We start from the raw sequence: 18021 nt of genomic DNA, 5'->3' as shown, positions 1-18021 counted from the left end.
ATATTCTTGCAAAGTGCAAAGCCTTTGGGGCAAGGCACCATTAGTCTTACCTTTCTTACCACAATCCTATCCCAAGTTTTTACCATACAAGTTTTTACTTGTTTATTTAAAGAGTTACTTTTATAGTTAACTTTGGTCTAAGTTGAAGAAGGTTACTAGAGTAGCAAAGTTAGTCTCAAGCTAGCCAAGCAAGATAGCACCCCTCATGATTAGTGCTAGTGTTAAATACTAAAATTAACTTGACTACTCTAGATGGGAACATGTGATTTTTGAAATGAATTTGAAACCTTGGAATGATGAGTCATTCCATTGAATGAATTTTGAAGGTGAATATGACTTGGAGAAGATGGTGATTTTTGATAAAACTGATATTGGCTTGAATGCGATACCTTTCCAATATTGAGTACCCCCACAATACCTGATTATGGGTAGGGCTTAACTGGAAATTTATGCATCTTAGTATGGGTTCCCTCTGAACACACATCATAGGGGTTATGCTGAGGCTGCCTCCGTTGTTGAGAAATGATGTGAATTGAGGTGAATTGTACGGCCAAGTCCTGTGCAGTTCCCAGGTTGACAGTTGGTCTTCACTGGGAGGCCAAGCTCATGGGGAGAGGTGCTCATACTAGGGTTTGTAAGTGAAAGGTTATGATTGATGATCCGCGTACTATGTTACGATGATTCGGGGTAATCCCGACAGATGAAATCAAATGTTGTGGCACAAGTGTGCAACCTCTGCAGAGTGTAAACCTATTCGAATAGCCGTGTCCACGGTTACAGACGGTTGGAAAGGCCATACAGTTACCGGTGTCAGATTCTTGAAATTATTGGTGAAATGAATGGTGAATGGTGACTTGTTTTTGAATCACCACTTGAATTGTGGGAATGACACTAATGTTCCCACTTGAGTTAGTTAGCATTTGAATAAGTCTTTGCTCAAATACTTGTGAACTAAAATTGGCTTTATGCAAATAAACTAGAGCTTAGCACCCCTTACTAGAATTGTTAGCACTTACACTAGTATTAGTTTGCGAGTACTTAAAGTACTCACGGCTTTGTCCCTGGCTATTCAAATGGTCAGAGTATGAAGATGAACAGAACTACCAAGGAGATGACCAGCAGGACGCCTACGACAACTAGGAGTCTTCCGACGTCAAGCGTTGGCCTGTGGACTAGAGAGTCCATTTATCTTTACGCTTCCGCTATGAACTTGTGTTTGTTCGTTGATCAATAGATCAACTATTCGTGTAATATGGATCATGTGATTCAAGTTGTAAGACAATATGGTTTGTAATGAATGATGACTATGATACTTAACTATTATGTCTCGCAACAACAATATTCCTGGGATTGCGATGAATGACATAATAGGCATCTGGACTTAAAAATCCGGGTGTTGACAGGGGGCGACGGGGGCCGTGGCGGGCGTGCGCGCCGGCAGGGGTGGCGGCGGGCGGCAGCGGGCCATGGCGGCGGGCAGCGGCGGGGGGCGGCGGCCGGCCGGGCGGGCGGGGCAGGGGCAGGGGCAGTGGGGCTGGAGGAGGAAGAAGGAGAGGAGGAAGAAGGGGAAAAAAGAAAAAAAATGATTTGACATATTCTAGGAATATGCTCTTTTACAGTTTAGAGATACGGGTTATGCTAGCTCGTCCGAGTTTTCGGCCGGTGAAAAGTAAATACAGGACCCTTTACTCGTGTTTACTCTTGCACAAACAGGTTCGGGAATAGCGTTCTTCCGATGAGCTGTTGAACTAACAAATGTCTGGGCATTAGTAATGACTAGCAAAGGCCGGCGCGGCGGCACGCCGCACCCTTATCGTAGCCATGAGTGGAAGACTAATAGATGCTTCTATCATCAATTACGACGATGACATGATATACAATGTGTATATTAATTCCTATCATTTTGCATAGGAAAGTTGACTGGCTATCACATAATTATCAGGAAAGTGTAAAAATTATCATCAAATCCATATAGGCCAACGTATACTAAGGAGGGATTCAAATAAATGCACAGTTCAGTTCCATAGAATCTGCTAAACCGTAAGCACCACCTAGATAAATTTTGAAGGTGATAAATGAACAAAAAAAATTACTACTATTGCTATGAGGTAAATTGATGTCCTTATGGTTACATTTTACAGAATGTATCAACAAAACACACAATAGGTGTGTTAGTGTAGTGTCATGGTTCAATAATAGGGGAAGTTGGATGGTACTGCACGACCGAATTAGTTTCTTTTGGTTGCCAAGTGCCCACTCAGGCACATCGAACACCATGTATTCAACACTGGTTTCCCCTTGAATGCACTCTCGTTTCCAGCATCTAGCAATGAGGGAGACCAAAAGCAAAACACTTCCATCGTAACTAACAGAGTTTTCCGTGACCATTCAAAAATAGTTCTATTATAAACAAAAGCACACCAAATAATAATGCATACACATACAGTATACTTCACTCTGTCATAAGCATATAGAAAAGATCCTTTTAGTCAGCTCCATCAAGATTTTTGCATCAGGTGAGGAATGTAATAGAAGATAGAGGGTTACAGGTTGTTGGCGACACACGCAAGAAACTAAGAAGACTTCAAATCGAGTGAGGGGACAATAATCCAGGTCTACAAGAAAAGCAAGGAGGAGTTTCTCAGTTAGGGCTGACAGCAGTAGATGTTGATTGTCGTGACCTGGAGTAAATAGCTTCCTATGTATCTGATATCACCAGTGGGGCTCTGGAATCTATTAGGATTTTATGCCAAAATCTTTATGACTTCCGGCTTGTCCTGCTTGACAGGCAAAAGCAGGTAACTAAACTGCCACTTGATAAGTCCGTGCTCTGTTAAGGAACTGCACCAAGCTCCAGAGATTTGCTCTCTACCTGAGACCTGAAGGGGTTTCAGACACGGGCCTTGACTACATCAGGCAGAACAGTGGAAATATCCAATATATGCTACTGTGCAACATCGGGGATTCTAACATCAGGTTGGTCCACTTTGCAATAGGGTGTACCAACCTATGGAAGCTTGAACTTGGGAGTTGCTGCTTCAGGCTTCAGCGAGCAAACCCTATCCCTCGCTATGCTCTGGATGCCATCACTGAGGTATATATGGGTGCAAGGCTATAAAGGCTCTCCAACAGGCCTTGAGCTCCTCCTCATGGCAAGGCCGTTCTAGAACATCGAGTTTACGTCTCCGAGTCCATAGAGGATGTTACGCATGGCAGTTGATGGAGAAACGTGTGTGGATAGTCAAGTCTATGTTCTTTCCTACTACTCCCTTGCTGGATAAAGGTTGGACTGCCCTGATTAGGTGACTCCATTGCATCCGGCTGCATGATTGTAAATACATCAAGTTGTGTGTACCCTGTTGCCCTATCTCTTGGGTAACAAACCCTTGTCCCAATATGGTAATTTGTATGGATCTAGTTATAATTAGTTGCCTGCTATTGTGCCGTAATAAGCTAGTATATATCACTATTGTATCTGAGGTGTAGTGCAATAAGTTGTTGTTACTTTGTACCACTATCTAATCCTGGGAATCTGTATGCATACTAAGTTGCTCTATGCTTTGAGCATTTGATCTTGTCACTTCGTGCTGGACTATGTAATACAGGAAGGTCAAAGGTGTGTGTGTAGATATATACTAAGCTGCTCTTGGATCCTTTAGAGTTGTAGTCCATCCTATGTCTCTGAAATCATGATATGGCTTCACTGATTATGCATGTGTTTAAATACTAAACCCACTTCTCTATGCTCTTTTTTCCGTTGACAACTGAGAACAGAAAGTGTAATTGGGAATGGCTGCATTTCTTTCATGGCCTATCAACAGTGGGAAGTACTATGTAAAAGCATGAAGCACAAAAGATTCTTTTGGTCAGGACTCCAATTATTTATTCTCTCAACTATAATATGTGGAGTTTGTCAATGTCTAATTTTAATCGTGCCAGAAAACAATCTTAGTATACAAATGAAATATCAGTTAGGTATTATAAAACTAAACCTACTAAATTCTAAATATATAAAGACCTATTAGCACCCATAAAGCTTTTATTTATTTATTACGTTATTTCAACAATTGTTCTGCAACCAAATCAAAAGAAAGCACAAGAACGTAGTAATTGATGAATGAGAAGAAAACCATGAAATGTGTGTGTACCGTAGGCACCAAAATGATATAGAAGAACATAATTTTGTTCTCACCAAAAGGGGGATCCATCTGTATAATTTCTGAAGACAAAAAGCTACCAATCTGAGACTTTCAAGACATGCTTTGTTTCAGAAAGATCCTTACGGATATGCCTGCACAAATTTTAGATCTCTTAGCTAAGGGTAACCGTTTGTTATCAGCTAGCACAAAAAAATTAACTTTTTTCAACCAGAGATACAATGTACATAATATTTGATATTGGAACCTTGAAATAGAGGATTACACTAAATCAGGACCTACTGCGCCTATTCAGTAAAAACAACCTCTATTTTTTGTATTCAACAAAATAATGAACTTTCACCAGTTATTTAATAATGTGGATGAGAGACGCCAAGGACAAACCTATACACGATAAAGATTCGGAAACAACTTCAGTAGAAAGAATATAGTGGGAGCTGAGGAGTAAAATTATATAAAGACAAAGAACAATCAATGATGTAGATATTTAGCCCAATTCTTTGGTTGATACAAAAATTAGAAAAAATAGAACATGGATGCAGAAGACAGTACCAAATAATGGTTGGTTGATCTGAGTATTCCATGATAATTACGACCTATATTTTGTGGCCAGATGCCACATGTTTGTCATAGATTTCAAAAGAAAAACATGCATACCTGCTCTGTTAGCCTGATACAACTTGTTTACTTATTATTCTTATGATTTCAACACACGAAAAACCTGAAGCCATTGGAAACCCCAAGCATGCTATACAGTTGATAAATAGGGTGTCAATGATTTTATCTTAGAGAAGCTTAAGCAGTAAGTACCTGTGAGCGGAGCTGCGAGGAACCCTGAGAAAAAGAAAGCAGCACGGCCCAACGATGTCCAGAATGCCCAACAGCCATGAGATTATACGGACCAGAGAAGAAAACCTAGTATGAACAACCAAAAAATACAGATATTAAAACGTCGGCAAGAAAACATCTAAAGTCTCTAATTATCTTGTTAGTTTGGGATGACAACCAAACCAGCAAAACATGTTTCAGATAGACCCAAGGTAGAAACCCTCTCAAATAAAGCCTCCTAAATTATTCATTCGAATGTTGTGCTGACACTTTCTTATAGAATAGCTAAAGAATGACAACCCTAAACTTCCATTTATGTCTACCGAAACTTTTGACAAATCAGCATTTTCTAACTTGTATGAAATAGCATAACCAATTATTTTCTGGAGTTGCAAATAGAATTCAGAAAAATAACCAACGTGAATGCCATAGAGAAGTCACATTATTTCCTGCAGCTGAGGATATAATGCCTACAAATTTTAAGTAATGGATACTTTTTCCTGGATGCATCATTCTGAGCAAAAGGAAAAGACATGACATTTTTGTTGCCTACAGATTCTGTTCAGAAGAAAGGGAAGTATGACAATAATAAGCAATCTATGATTTTTGCAAAACTTATTCGATGAACGGGAAGCGAATTTTGACGGAACCAGGGCAACTACTCTATGGTTTCTCTATAATGTAGACAATTGAATGTAAGCAAATTTCTACAGATGAGGAGCACACTGAACACCACAAGCAATTTATCGTGAGAAGCAGGCCATGAGATAACGTAGCACCTCTGCATAACCTTACATTTTGGGAAAAGCTTATCTCAATATGGAAGTAACTCACTTCAATATGCTACAAAATAAACACGCATTGATCTTCAGCTATTTCGCTGAACAAAACCAAAGTCACTGAGACTGCATTTCCTATTTCTAAAACAAACCAAAAATTAAGATGCTAAGTCTGCTACTGCTTGATCAACATCAGTTGTGACGATCATTCAAAAATACACTTCTGCCAAATCTGTAAATAATTGATGCGATTAAATTCAATAGCATCATCATAAGGACTTGGGTGAAAAAAATTAATGATTGCAGATTAGCCACCTTTTCACTGATCCAGAACATACAGATAGTGGGAAACTCTTTCAGATATGACCTGAAAAAATGTGGAAATAAGACAAATCTAATCTAAAATAAGAAACACTTTTTACCTTTGAAAAAAAAGGCGAAAACAATGTAGTTCAAAACAATCCGTAAAAGGAGTTTGATGAGCCTCTTACAATCTATTGCACCAAACTGCATCTTTAACTGCAGAAAATTGTTGGCTCAGATTTAAGTGAGAAGGCCTAAACTACACATAGGTAGTAAATGAACACATGATATGAAGTCGAAGTGTCAGGAAACCTTGAGCTGCAGCCTAGGCTAGGTACTCCATTAGCAAGAAGCATGCGGCCATGGCTTTGACCAGTGCCGCCATGATGGGCAGCAACCGGCCATTGCTTCCACACACCTACTCCTCACATCTGAAGGAGACCCTGTATTCATGTGGAGCCAAAATCTTGATGTGCGAGGATGGACATACCAGCCATGGTCGATTTGGTGCCGCCGCGGACGCTCTCGACCCTCGCCTCTTCGATTCTCTCTCCTGGCTGAAGTCGCGACGGGGACGTGGCGGCCAGGCGACCGTAGTTGCCGCTCCCACTATATCTCCATAAGGAGGAATAGCTGCTCACGGAGAACCAAGCCTGAGGGCCTCAGCCACGCGATTCCCTCTGTCCGTGCGCCTCTGTCCTGCTCCTGCTGCGGGATCTTTCCGATATCCCTTGGTCTCCAACTTGCCCATGGTCTCCAACAATGCCAAAGGGGGGAATTAGCAACAACGTGGCTGAACTGAGGGGGTTAAAAGAGAGGCATGCCGAGAAAGGGGCTTAAGATCCAAGACGCACGAACATGGGGGTTATAATCAATTCTCCCTGTCATCGTTGGCAGCTGGGCGGCCCCGAAGCAATGTAGTTTCCCTGATCTGGAGCAGACACCAGCCCTGGTGATCCTCGCGCGCTCACCCGGCAAACCATATGGCCGGTTCGAGGGCCACCGTCCAGGAGAGGCGAGCTACCGCGGCGGGGGCGACGGGATCGCCTCGGTGACGACCGCATCAGAGGACCTAACCACGCAAGGCGGGCGACCATGGAAGGGCTCGTGGGGGGAGGAGAATCTGGGAAGGGGAAGATGGTTGGAGGTACAACACTGGGAGACTGTGATTCATACGGGCTCTGGGAGGAAGAAGAAGAGAGGGCGTGGCGCGTGGGACTCGAGGTGAGTCTTCTAGAGTGAAGCCCGAGTCAAAGCGGTGCGGTAGAGACAAAACGAACAGGCGGTCCAGAGAAACAAATATGCTACACTCACTTAGCCTTAAAACACAAAGATCACCAAGTGAACAATTGTACTGTAATAAATTAGACGAAAATTGCAAGACGCTTCCAAAGGTGCACACCAAACAATAACATGATAGATGGAAATACGTGTCAGCAGAACAGGGCCACAAAAAATAAATCCAAATTTATGAGAAAAAAGAAGTTTGTTGCCAAATAGTATAGTACTTATTGTTTGATCTGAGACAAAAGGAATCATTGTTCGGCACTGTGCAGGTTCAATCACACTATCATCCACGGCAAAGAGCATATCCACTGAAATCTTAATAACCTCATGGGAGAAGTTTTGCTCACGTGCAAATAAGATGGCCCTCGTGGGAGAAGATAATGCTAGTATCTTAGCTAGTATCATGCATATTGGTCTCACAAAAATACTTATGTGAAAGCTAATTAAGGAGGAGAGAGGAGATTAGAGTAACATAAGTGGATACCGTATCATAGCGCATATTACGAGAAAAGTTAATGTCTAACAAATCTTGAACATAAATTTACATTTCGGACGCCCAAATATGCGTCTCGGATGCGTCTCTGCGGACGCTGCGCGGACGCGCAAAGTGTCCGCTCGCGTCTGGCGGACGTTTCGTCTAACCCTCCTTTCAGTGACCCAGCGTCGATGCGTCTTCTCTGCCAGTACTAACGCCGAGGTGTTGCTTCGGCAGGCCGCGTAAATGGCGATGCCTCGCGTGGCGCGCGGCCATCGCCTACCTCTGCGCACGATGTAATGGCGTTGCCACGCGTGCCGCGATCGTCACCATGCCTCTGATCTATATAAACAGGGGCGCGAGCATCTCATCTCCTCCCTAAAAAACCCTAGCCGTCGCATAGCCTCCACCGTAGCGCCGCTGCCGCTCAGCCTCCACCAGAGCCACCATGAGCAGCACCGGCCGCGGCCAGGCTGGCGCGCCTCCACCTCCACCTCTACCTCCCACGTCCACGTCCACGTGGCGTTCGACGCCGAGATGGAACAACGCAGGCTGGCGGCCTCCGCAGCCGCAGAGGACTCCGACTCCGACATATCATGGTCTTCCGATGACCCTGATGCGCCTACCCCGGAGGAGATGGCGGTGGAGCAGAGAGCTATAGTCGATTCCTTCGAAACGCTCACGGACGACGTCGCCAACACGAGGTTGCAGCAGTGCTTGCAAGAGGACGCGGCGGCGCACCAAGCCATAGCGGCCGCACGGAAGGCGACGGAGAAGCAGGCGAGGGAGCGACGCAATGACGGGGCCGTCCCGTCAGGCAGCAAGTAGTCTAGGGTTCTAGAACTACTTTGTATAGTTTCTATGTTTTAAAATGTACTACTTTTATTTGCTTTCAAATATGTTGCAAATCTACAAATGAGTCACCCAGTGAAAGCACATCCAGATGCAAACAAATGCGCGGATAAAAAATGTCTGCAGAGGACGCAAACGGACGCTCGCGACCACTTTTGGGCGTCCGAAATGCGTCGTCCCCTTAGAGTCTAAAAATTTAAACAGCTAGTACGTATTATCATTAGGGAGGTAAATGAGTATGTATAAATGCAGATTAATGTACAGTAGTAGATTAACTGCCCGCGGTAGGTAACTCGCACGGCTAGATCAATAGTGAAACACAGAGTCGCAAATGCATACGTTACAAAAAGAAGTGACAAATACATCAGAACCAAGAGAATCTTACGCGAAACTTGAGGCTCTCACAGACACAAGGAAAGCACTCTCCATCGGCTATCATCCCACCAGTAGCCGCCGCCTCTTGAGAAAAGCTCTAGCCGCCCCGATTCAACCTTCTCCATAAATCGGTTCCCCCTCCTCCGGCCGGCTTCGCCGGTGTCGGGAGGAGTGGGGAACCCGATCTATGAGTGGAGTTTTCAATAAAAGTAGTCTTTTCAGTAGTCTATGTTAGATTTTTGGTCGGCGTTTTCTTGTTGGTTTCCCGCAATGGAGATGTCATCATCTGCAATAAGTGATCTTCGGTCTTTCGTTCGACGACGAGATCTCCTCCCGACGTCAATGGTAGTGCTGAAAGATTACAATTATCTAGGTATGGGTGTTCATATCTTACTTCGCCAGATCGATCTTGGATCTTTTCTCATGGTTGCCGCGAGGAGGATTATCCTCGCAGTTCTTGTCCCGGTTGCTACGTCCTCGATAATGGTGATTCGTATTCTCGGCTGTCCATCAACGTCGACAAGGCAGATCGGTTTTTATTCCCTGACATACCGGTGTTGGTACTCTTGCCGATGTTGATTGACTACTTTAATGGTTGCGCGCGTGCACGCAGCCTTGGCATTGCGGCTCAAATTAAAATTATGGGAGAACCTTCATTGGTATTTACAGATCTATGGTTTGTTATCTATCTTTGGCTGCCTTCAGAAAAGTACAAGATTATGTCTTGGAAGAAGAAAGAGTTTGAAGACCTCGAAGATTTGCTAGTATCTTTTAGACTTTATTTTGTAATAGTTGGAGACAGCTCGTGTATCTCTACCATGTACTATTTGTTATTATGAATATATGTGGTATTGATTGTCAAAAAAAAAAAATCTTACGCAGGAGTGACACACACCTCCACGTCGATCGTGTCCTTGTCAGGATGTTTGGGACCCAAGTTGTGCCCACTTCGTAGGCACCAGCTCTTCTGCTGCTCGAACTCCTATTCAAGAGAGCGACAATTTTGGGGAAGCCGAGTGCACGCTGAACTTAAAAGCGTGTGCGACTTAACAGATTTAACTCTAATTTAGAGTATCTACACTACTTAAAAAGGAGGAACATGTTCCTTATTCTGCCTACCTCTCAATACGTCAAGTTTTGGTCGTCAACCAAACTCCCGTCGCTGTGCATTTTGCACTTTGGTCCCTTGCAAATTGGGGAATTAACCCACAATCCTTTTCCCCCCCTTCGTGCGAGACGAGAGCTAGGGTTCCACAATCCCTTTCTCTTCCTCCTAGGTGGCCGCCGCCGGACTTCATCGCTCCACCACGTGCGTCGGCGCCACCACCTACCTCTCGCGGCCGTACGTGCGGGAAGCTGTCCGAGTTGCGCCTGTGCCTTGGGGAATCGTCACCGCCGCCAGGCCAGACCGAGGAGGAGTGGCTCCACGGGAACTACGCCGTCGGCTGCCCCTACACATCCTCAGTCTGCGCCCGCGCCGGCGAAATCCGCCAATCCGACAACTCGTTCCTGTGCCGCTGCGTCCTCCGAGGCCCTCGCCTGGTGGGTAGCATCACGGGGGGCCGTCGCCTGCCTCAACCCTCGATGCCTCCCGTATCTCCGTCGTCCTCCGCCTTCCGGAGGCCTGCTCTGTTTGGGCAGGGCGAAGAAGGTGCCCAATCTTCCTGATTTTACCTCTTCCATGAACCTCTTTGGATGGTCAACGCGGGCAAGTGCAGGGCTACATCGACTACGGAGCAGCGATAAGGGGCATTGGAGCAGGCACGACCAACCACCAACAAGGGTACGATCCCTGTTCCTCCTCCACTCTCCCTCCCTCTCCCTATACATCTCGTCGTTGTCATGAATGAATGTATGTGAATGCCATCTCCAACGATAGAAGGCTCTTCTGCCTGGCTACTCACCAAATCCTTTGGGACGTCACCTTGCAGTGATCTCAATCCTCTCTTCGTATTTTTAATTGCCTCTTTATATTGTGGCTGCAACAAGATGTTAATTAGTATGGAGTTCAGTGGAATCACTTGGATATATGTACCAATTGAAGCAAGTTCAGTGGAATCACTTGGACTAACATTTTGTTAGTTTCTGAATAAAAGATGCACTTACAAATGTTCCCTGCAGGCTTTTAGCACACCAGTACATCCAGATTTGAATCTACCACACACTTTATTTGGGTTGTTCTTCATGTCGTTTCATTTTCTGTACTTAAAGTGCTTGAGGTACTATCATACTTCTTGTGTAACATCATTCAGTCTTTGATTAAACTAAGTTCTCTCTCTAAAAGGAGAAGTAGTACTGCTGCAAATGTTTATCAGATGCCATCGTTACTACAGAATGATGCTATATAGTATATACTATGAAATAATAGTTACATTTTCATGAAAATCAGAATCATTGCTGGAGAATGACACTGCTATGCAGAATTACATTTATGTACCGATTTGCACACTTGAATCTAACTGTAGTTAACGTGCTAATTTTACTAGAAGGATGGTGTATCTTATTAATTGTGTTTAACATGTTACTCTTTCCGATATTACTGCTAATTTTAATGTAATCCCTTGCTCGGCATTTAAAATTCATGACATCTTTCATAAGTGGGTTCTTGAATTGGCAGCAGACAAATAGGTGTGATGTTCATAAGTTCAGTGTCTTGCATGAACAGTAAAGTGAATATACACCATGTCTTTGCTTGATTTCATTTTTTGTTATTAGAACGTCACTGCAGTCTATGCCATTAGGATAAGCAGAAGTGTCATTCGCATTGAAGAACATAACTTTACCCGTAAGAGATCTACACGATTTAGCATGGGTATGGCATGTTTTGCATTATTTTAATAAGGAAAACAGTCACACAATATCTCCAAGTTAATGAGTGTTTTTATATTTTCCTGATGCAGATTTTCCAAGTTATGTTCATCTGTAGAGAAGTCATTGCCGTTTCTGTTCAACAGGTGTATGCAAACCAGTACTGATCATGCAAGAAAATATTGTGGGACAGGGCTTGGCCTTGTGATTTTCAAGCAATTGGTTTGTTTTCTCTCAGTTCCAATTACTGATTCATCTAAAATACACAGTTAAGATATTAGGTATGTATTAAATACTAAACTTGGGAACACAACGATAATTATTTGAGTGTTAGCTGTAGCAAAAGCAGGCCCAGTGTGATTTATAAAATTCTAGAACTATTTCACTGAATTTCCGCAATAATTTAGGTGGAGTTGCTGGGCGGTACTCTTAATTGTGGTTCGCAACGAGAATAAAGGATCAACATTTACATTCATTCTCATTGCTAACCATAGTTTTCTGTAAAAAAAGGAGCACTGTGGAGTTGATGGGTGGTACTCTAGGTGTGGTGCATGTCATCTGGTCTTGTGCGAGTGAGTAGCAAGATGGGTGCTGAGCTCTCTCAGATCCGGGAACCACACCTGCTGCCGCCACCGGATACCTATGGGTGCAGAGCCATTGCCGACCTCACCGGAAATGCCGCGCCGTCCATCTTGTTCCTCCCTCACTGGCAAGACCGTATGGTGTGCACATGATGTCTTCCTCCTTCCCCGACTGTTTGGCTGCAGGCACCACACCTACATCAATCTGATTCATTGCGTCAGGTGTTTTTCTTTATCAACAATGTTTCTGCAACTCCTTTGAATCTGCACACACGATTTTATCTGCTGCTATGGCTTACCTGTGTTAGTTGCTGAATTAAGTGTGATGTAAAATCCACACAAGCTACCTAGATAAAGTAAAGGTGAATAATTCTACCGACTACCAAATAAGATAATATAAGACTTGGCTCCAGTTTGTTCTTTCAACCATGAATGTTTGAACCTTGGATATATGTACCAGTAAATATTTAGAAGAAAATAAAGATTCAGGTTAACACTCCTCAATATCTTCTCAATGATGTTGCCACTTGCTCTGACTTTGATTGACCGATGTCCGTGTTTAAATTTGACCCCGCAGGTGTAGTCATGAAGTCAATCATCCGCAACTAGGGATTGTTCAGGAGGTATAGACATTTAAATTGGTAAGCCCATTTTGGTTCAACATCCAATCACTAAATAGGTATGGACGTGTCATCAAGACATGAAGGTGTATTGCTGGTCTTGTTTCGACAGCTTGATGTGCTTATTTGTAGGAGAACTCCAAGGCTAAACATGGAAAATATTAGAAAGCCAGACTTAAAATGAATTTGTACAAAAATAGTTTCCTACCAAGCCAAGCCTGCTTATATCCGTCGTTGATAGTAAACAGAGCTCGGCAGCATTCTGTTGGTACCTCATATTACCATCTACCGTTTTGTAGTGATATTCACACTTGACAGTTTAAATCCCCATATGCAAAAATTATTGGCATTAGATTCGTTTCGACCGATCATGCTCTAAAAACGGCAACACCATAATCCCTAAATTAAGTCGGGTTAGAACTGTAGAACGACTGGTGTTTCTATTTGAAGGCCTCTTTGTGCTTCCTTTGCTCTTTGTTGTTTCTCTCTTGTGTCGTATTTTTTTCTTATCCGATTTTACATGTCTACCTATGAGCAGGAGGATGGAAATTTCACCAAAATTCAGGTGCTTTTAACCGACCATTACTTTCTACTACTTCACCAGCTGCACTACATCATAGTCACAACAATGGTGTATACATATACAACTCTTGTTAGTAAATAAAAAGGTGGACTTGAGGATATAAAAATAATAATGATGCACACATATACAAGTTCTCTTTCATTTCTGAAATGGGCAAAGTTTAAGTGCATCTGCTCATGAATTACCCACTATTTTTAGAAGTCATTATTCGAGAATTAACCTTTGACTCAGAATAATTAGAGGCCAATTTTGCACAATATTGTTTGCTTCCATAGTAACTTGTGTATTGTTTTGATTTTACTTTCAGGATATGAGTGCAGCATCATAGGGGGATCACGAGGAGCTAGGAAACTATTGAGTCTATTTTTTTGCAGTTTGTTTCAGAGAAGCCCATGTTAGTTTTACATGTGATTTTGGCAGCTGATTCTGTTTGTGGTTATATTAAGGTCTATGAATTGCAATTGTGCTATTTTTCATAATAAAGGGAAAAAGGAGTGCTGCTTAGGCTCTGCTCAAAACTTTGTAGTGCACACATAACTCAGTTCATTGACTAGGTGAATCCATTAGATGCGTATAACTTGAGCCTTGTGTAATTTGCAGTTTAGTGACTGTCACTATTTCTAGGTATATAATTTGGGAGCACACAATTTCTTGACCCCTGTTACTATGTTAGTAGTATAGATTGTTGCAGAATATAGGTATTTCTGAAATTCTTCTTACTTTATCCTGTTAATATGAATGGTTTGTGGATTAATAAAATGAAAACCTTAAATCTTGGTATGATTATGTAAAATGTGGACCTGCGCCCTGCACAATTTTGTTTATATAGAACCTAGGCATGGCTGGTGCTATACTATTTCATCTTTCATTTGTTGTTCAGTAGTACTTCCAAATCTCTAAATCATGTTTTGCCATTTGAATTAATTTAGTTACAATTCACTCGGTTCTCTAGCCTTACAGATGAGAGATGCCATAGTAAATCAGAATTAATAACACCGACAGTTATAATAGTTCGGCATTGGAAGGTATGTCGGGTGTTTGGGAAGAGAAGCATGGTGCCGGAAACGTACACAAATTGCTTTTGGTTCTCTACCCATCTGATCTCAATTAAGATCACTGGAGTTTGTGAAAGTTAAATTATTGTCTGTTAAATGCTTTTTTTGAACTACTAAATTGTGTTGTTTGTGTTTTCTTCTCATGTAGATATCGTGGATTATACTCGAATATAATCATCAAGTCCTTTTCTATAGAATTGGCTGAGAACTGCCTAAGAATTGGCTGCTTGATTCTTGATAGAAAAGTACGTATGCTGAACTAGGCTGAGTAGTTACATGTACAGGCTTCAGGCTACCCACTCTAATTCAGATATTCGATTAGAATTAGACCTCACCTCATGTAACTTAAAAGGCTTGTTCTATGCTAAGTGAAAAAAAATGATGCACTACTAAGATTTTGTTCAAAGAAGCTTATGCTTCATGTGTTACGCCATTCATTTGACTCAAATTGATGCCAACTCACTAGAAATTGAAATGTTGTTTCAAGCCAGTTTGTCCTTTTATTTTTTCTGGTCATAAATCGTCATATATTTTCAGTATATAATGTGTAGGTAATCGATGTCTTGTGTTCCATTTTATAGGGCTTACCATGTCCATCGCAATTTTACATCGGCAGTAGGGATTCATGGTGACATACACAGTAGGGATTCATGGTGACATACACCAGCATAGTGGAGCTTCTCACTTTATGCTCTCCTTCTAACCGGAGTTTGCAGCTTTTGCTCCTAAATGTATCTGCTGATCAAATGACTTGGTATTTCAGTGTTTGGTGGTGATACATTTCTGGACTCAGCTTAACTTTTTAAAAGAGTGCAATAAATAATTATTAATAAAATATAATTAGTCTACGGTGTAAATATAAATTATAAAGATAACAATTGGGCATGTGTTTGTTAGGTTAGAACTGTAGAACGACTGGTGTTTCTATTTGAAGGCCTCTTTGTGCTTCCTTTGCTCTTTGTTGTTTCTCTCTTGTGTCGTATTTTTTTCTTGTCCGATTTTACATGTCTACCTATGAGCAGGAGGATGGAAATTTCACCAAAATTCAGGTGCTTTTAACCGACCATTACTTTCTACTACTTCACCAGCTGCACTACATCATAGTCACAACAATGGTGTATACATATACAACTCTTGTTAGTAAATAAAAAGGTGGACTTGAGGATATAAAAATAATAATGATGCACACATATACAAGTTCTCTTTCATTTCTGAAATGGGCAAAGTTTAAGTGCATCCGCTCATGAATTACCCACTATTTTTAGAAGTCATTATTCGAGAATTAACCTTTGACTCAGAATAATTAGAGGCCAATTTTGCACAATATTGTTTGCTTCCATAGTAACTTGTGTATTGTTTTGATTTTACTTTCAGGATATGAGTGCAGCATCATAGGGGGATCACGAGGAGCTAGGAAACTATTGAGTCTATTTTTTTGCAGTTTGTTTCAGAGAAGCCCATGTTAGTTTTACATGTGATTTTGGCAGCTGATTCTGTTTGTGGTTATATTAAGGTCTATGAATTGCAATTGTGCTATTTTTCATAATAAAGGGAAAAAGGAGTGCTGCTTAGGCTCTGCTCAAAACTTTGTAGTGCACACATAACTCAGTTCATTGACTAGGTGAATCCATTAGATGCGTATAACTTGAGCCTTGTGTAATTTGCAGTTTAGTGACTGTCACTATTTCTAGGTATATAATTTGGGAGCACACAATTTCTTGACCCCTGTTACTATGTTAGTAGTATAGATTGTTGCAGAATATAGGTATTTCTGAAATTCTTCTTACTTTATCCTGTTAATATGAATGGTTTGTGGATTAATAAAATGAAAACCTTAAATCTTGGTATGATTATGTAAAATGTGGACCTGCGCCCTGAACAATTTTGTTTATATAGAACCTAGGCATGGCTGGTGCTATACTATTTCATCTTTCATTTGTTGTTCAGTAGTACTTCCAAATCTCTAAATCATGTTTTGCCATTTGAATTAATTTAGTTACAATTCACTCGGTTCTCTAGCCTTACAGATGAGAGATGCCATAGTAAATCAGAATTAATAACACCGACAGTTATAATAGTTCGGCATTGGAAGGTATGTCGGGTGTTTGGGAAGAGAAGCATGGTGCCGGAAACGTACACAAATTGCTTTTGGTTCTCTACCCACCTGATCTCAATTAAGATCACTGGAGTTTGTGAAAGTTAAATTATTGTCTGTTAAATGCTTTTTTTGAACTACTAAATTGTGTTGTTTGTGTTTTCTTCTCATGTAGATATCGTGGATTATACTCGAATATAATCATCAAGTCCTTTTCTATAGAATTGGCTGAGAACTGCCTAAGAATTGGCTGCTTGATTCTTGATAGAAAAGTACGTATGCTGAACTAGGCTGAGTAGTTACATGTACAGGCTTCAGGCTACCCACTCTAATTCAGATATTCGATTAGAATTAGACCTCACCTCATGTAACTTAAAAGGCTTGTTCTATGCTAAGTGAAAAAAAATGATGCACTACTAAGATTTTGTTCAAAGAAGCTTATGCTTCATGTATTACGCCATTCATTTGACTCAAATTGATGCCAACTCACTAGAAATTGAAATGTTGTTTCAAGCCAGTTTGTCCTTTTATTTTTTCTGGTCATAAATCGTCATATCTTTTCAGTATATAATGTGTAGGTAATCGATGTCTTGTGTTCCATTTTATAGGGCTTACCATGTCCATCGCAATTTTACATCGGCAGTAGGGATTCATGGTGACATACACAGTAGGGATTCATGGTGACATACACCAGCATAGTGGAGCTTCTCACTTTATGCTCTCCTTCTAACCGGAGTTTGCAGCTTTTGCTCCTAAATGTATCTGCTGATCAAATGACTTGGTATTTCAGTGTTTGGTGGTGATACATTTCTGGACTCAGCTTAACTTTTTAAAAGAGTGCAATAAATAATTATTAATAAAATATAATTAGTCTACGGTGTAAATATAAATTATAAAGATAACAATTGGGCATGTGTTTGTTAGGTAGATGAGGGAGTAGACAAGAACAAATGTTGATGTTTGCCTCGATCGATCAATCGTATCACCGCCACCTGCTCCTATTGCATCTTCTTCACCCCTGATGGAACGTATGGATACAGCAGAGGTGGAGCATGGTAGAGCGTCAATGGGCAGACGACCGACTATAGTGGTGGCGCATGGCTCGTGGCGGAGGACCTGTTCTCCCCCCGCGTTCCTGTCCTTTTTCATCACATAGAAGAGTGAGGTGGCATAGGAAAGGGAAGCTGTGACGTCTAGATGATTAGGCGCCATCCAGCGACGCT

The 18021-nt window shown here is 41.7% G+C and overlaps 2 long non-coding RNA genes and 1 pseudogene across 7 annotated transcripts; 2 read left to right on the top strand and 1 right to left on the bottom strand.

The window, feature by feature from the left end:
* Positions 1-1949: 1949 nt before the first annotated feature.
* Positions 1950-7256, bottom strand: LOC127327648 (uncharacterized). Of its 2 annotated transcripts, XR_011750757.1 has the most exons (7): positions 6926-7256; positions 6380-6821; positions 6256-6283; positions 6080-6131; positions 4968-5072; positions 4193-4291; positions 1950-2323 (listed from the first exon to the last, which is right to left on the bottom strand). It is a non-coding gene; the product is annotated as an uncharacterized lncRNA (long non-coding RNA). The 2 variants fall into 2 exon arrangements; XR_007868663.2 differs by having other exon boundaries at positions 6380-7256.
* On the top strand, positions 2431-3329 carry LOC127339833 (coronatine-insensitive protein homolog 1a-like; annotated as a pseudogene).
* A 2961-nt stretch (positions 7257-10217) lies between the features above and the next one.
* On the top strand, positions 10218-17718 carry LOC127327647 (uncharacterized). 5 transcript variants are annotated; one of them, XR_011750754.1, is made up of 4 exons: positions 10218-10839; positions 11772-12667; positions 13023-14948; positions 15285-17718. It is a non-coding gene; the product is annotated as an uncharacterized lncRNA (long non-coding RNA). The 5 variants fall into 5 exon arrangements; XR_011750756.1 differs by having other exon boundaries at positions 10218-12667; positions 15285-17070; positions 17407-17718; XR_007868659.2 differs by having other exon boundaries at positions 10219-11868; positions 11957-12667.
* Positions 17719-18021: the final 303 nt, after the last annotated feature.

The sequence above is a fragment of the Lolium perenne genome, chromosome 1, assembly GCF_019359855.2.
Source record: "Lolium perenne isolate Kyuss_39 chromosome 1, Kyuss_2.0, whole genome shotgun sequence".
NCBI classification, from domain to species: Eukaryota; Viridiplantae; Streptophyta; class Magnoliopsida; order Poales; family Poaceae; genus Lolium; species Lolium perenne.
This window is presented reverse-complemented; position numbering and strand designations above follow the sequence as displayed.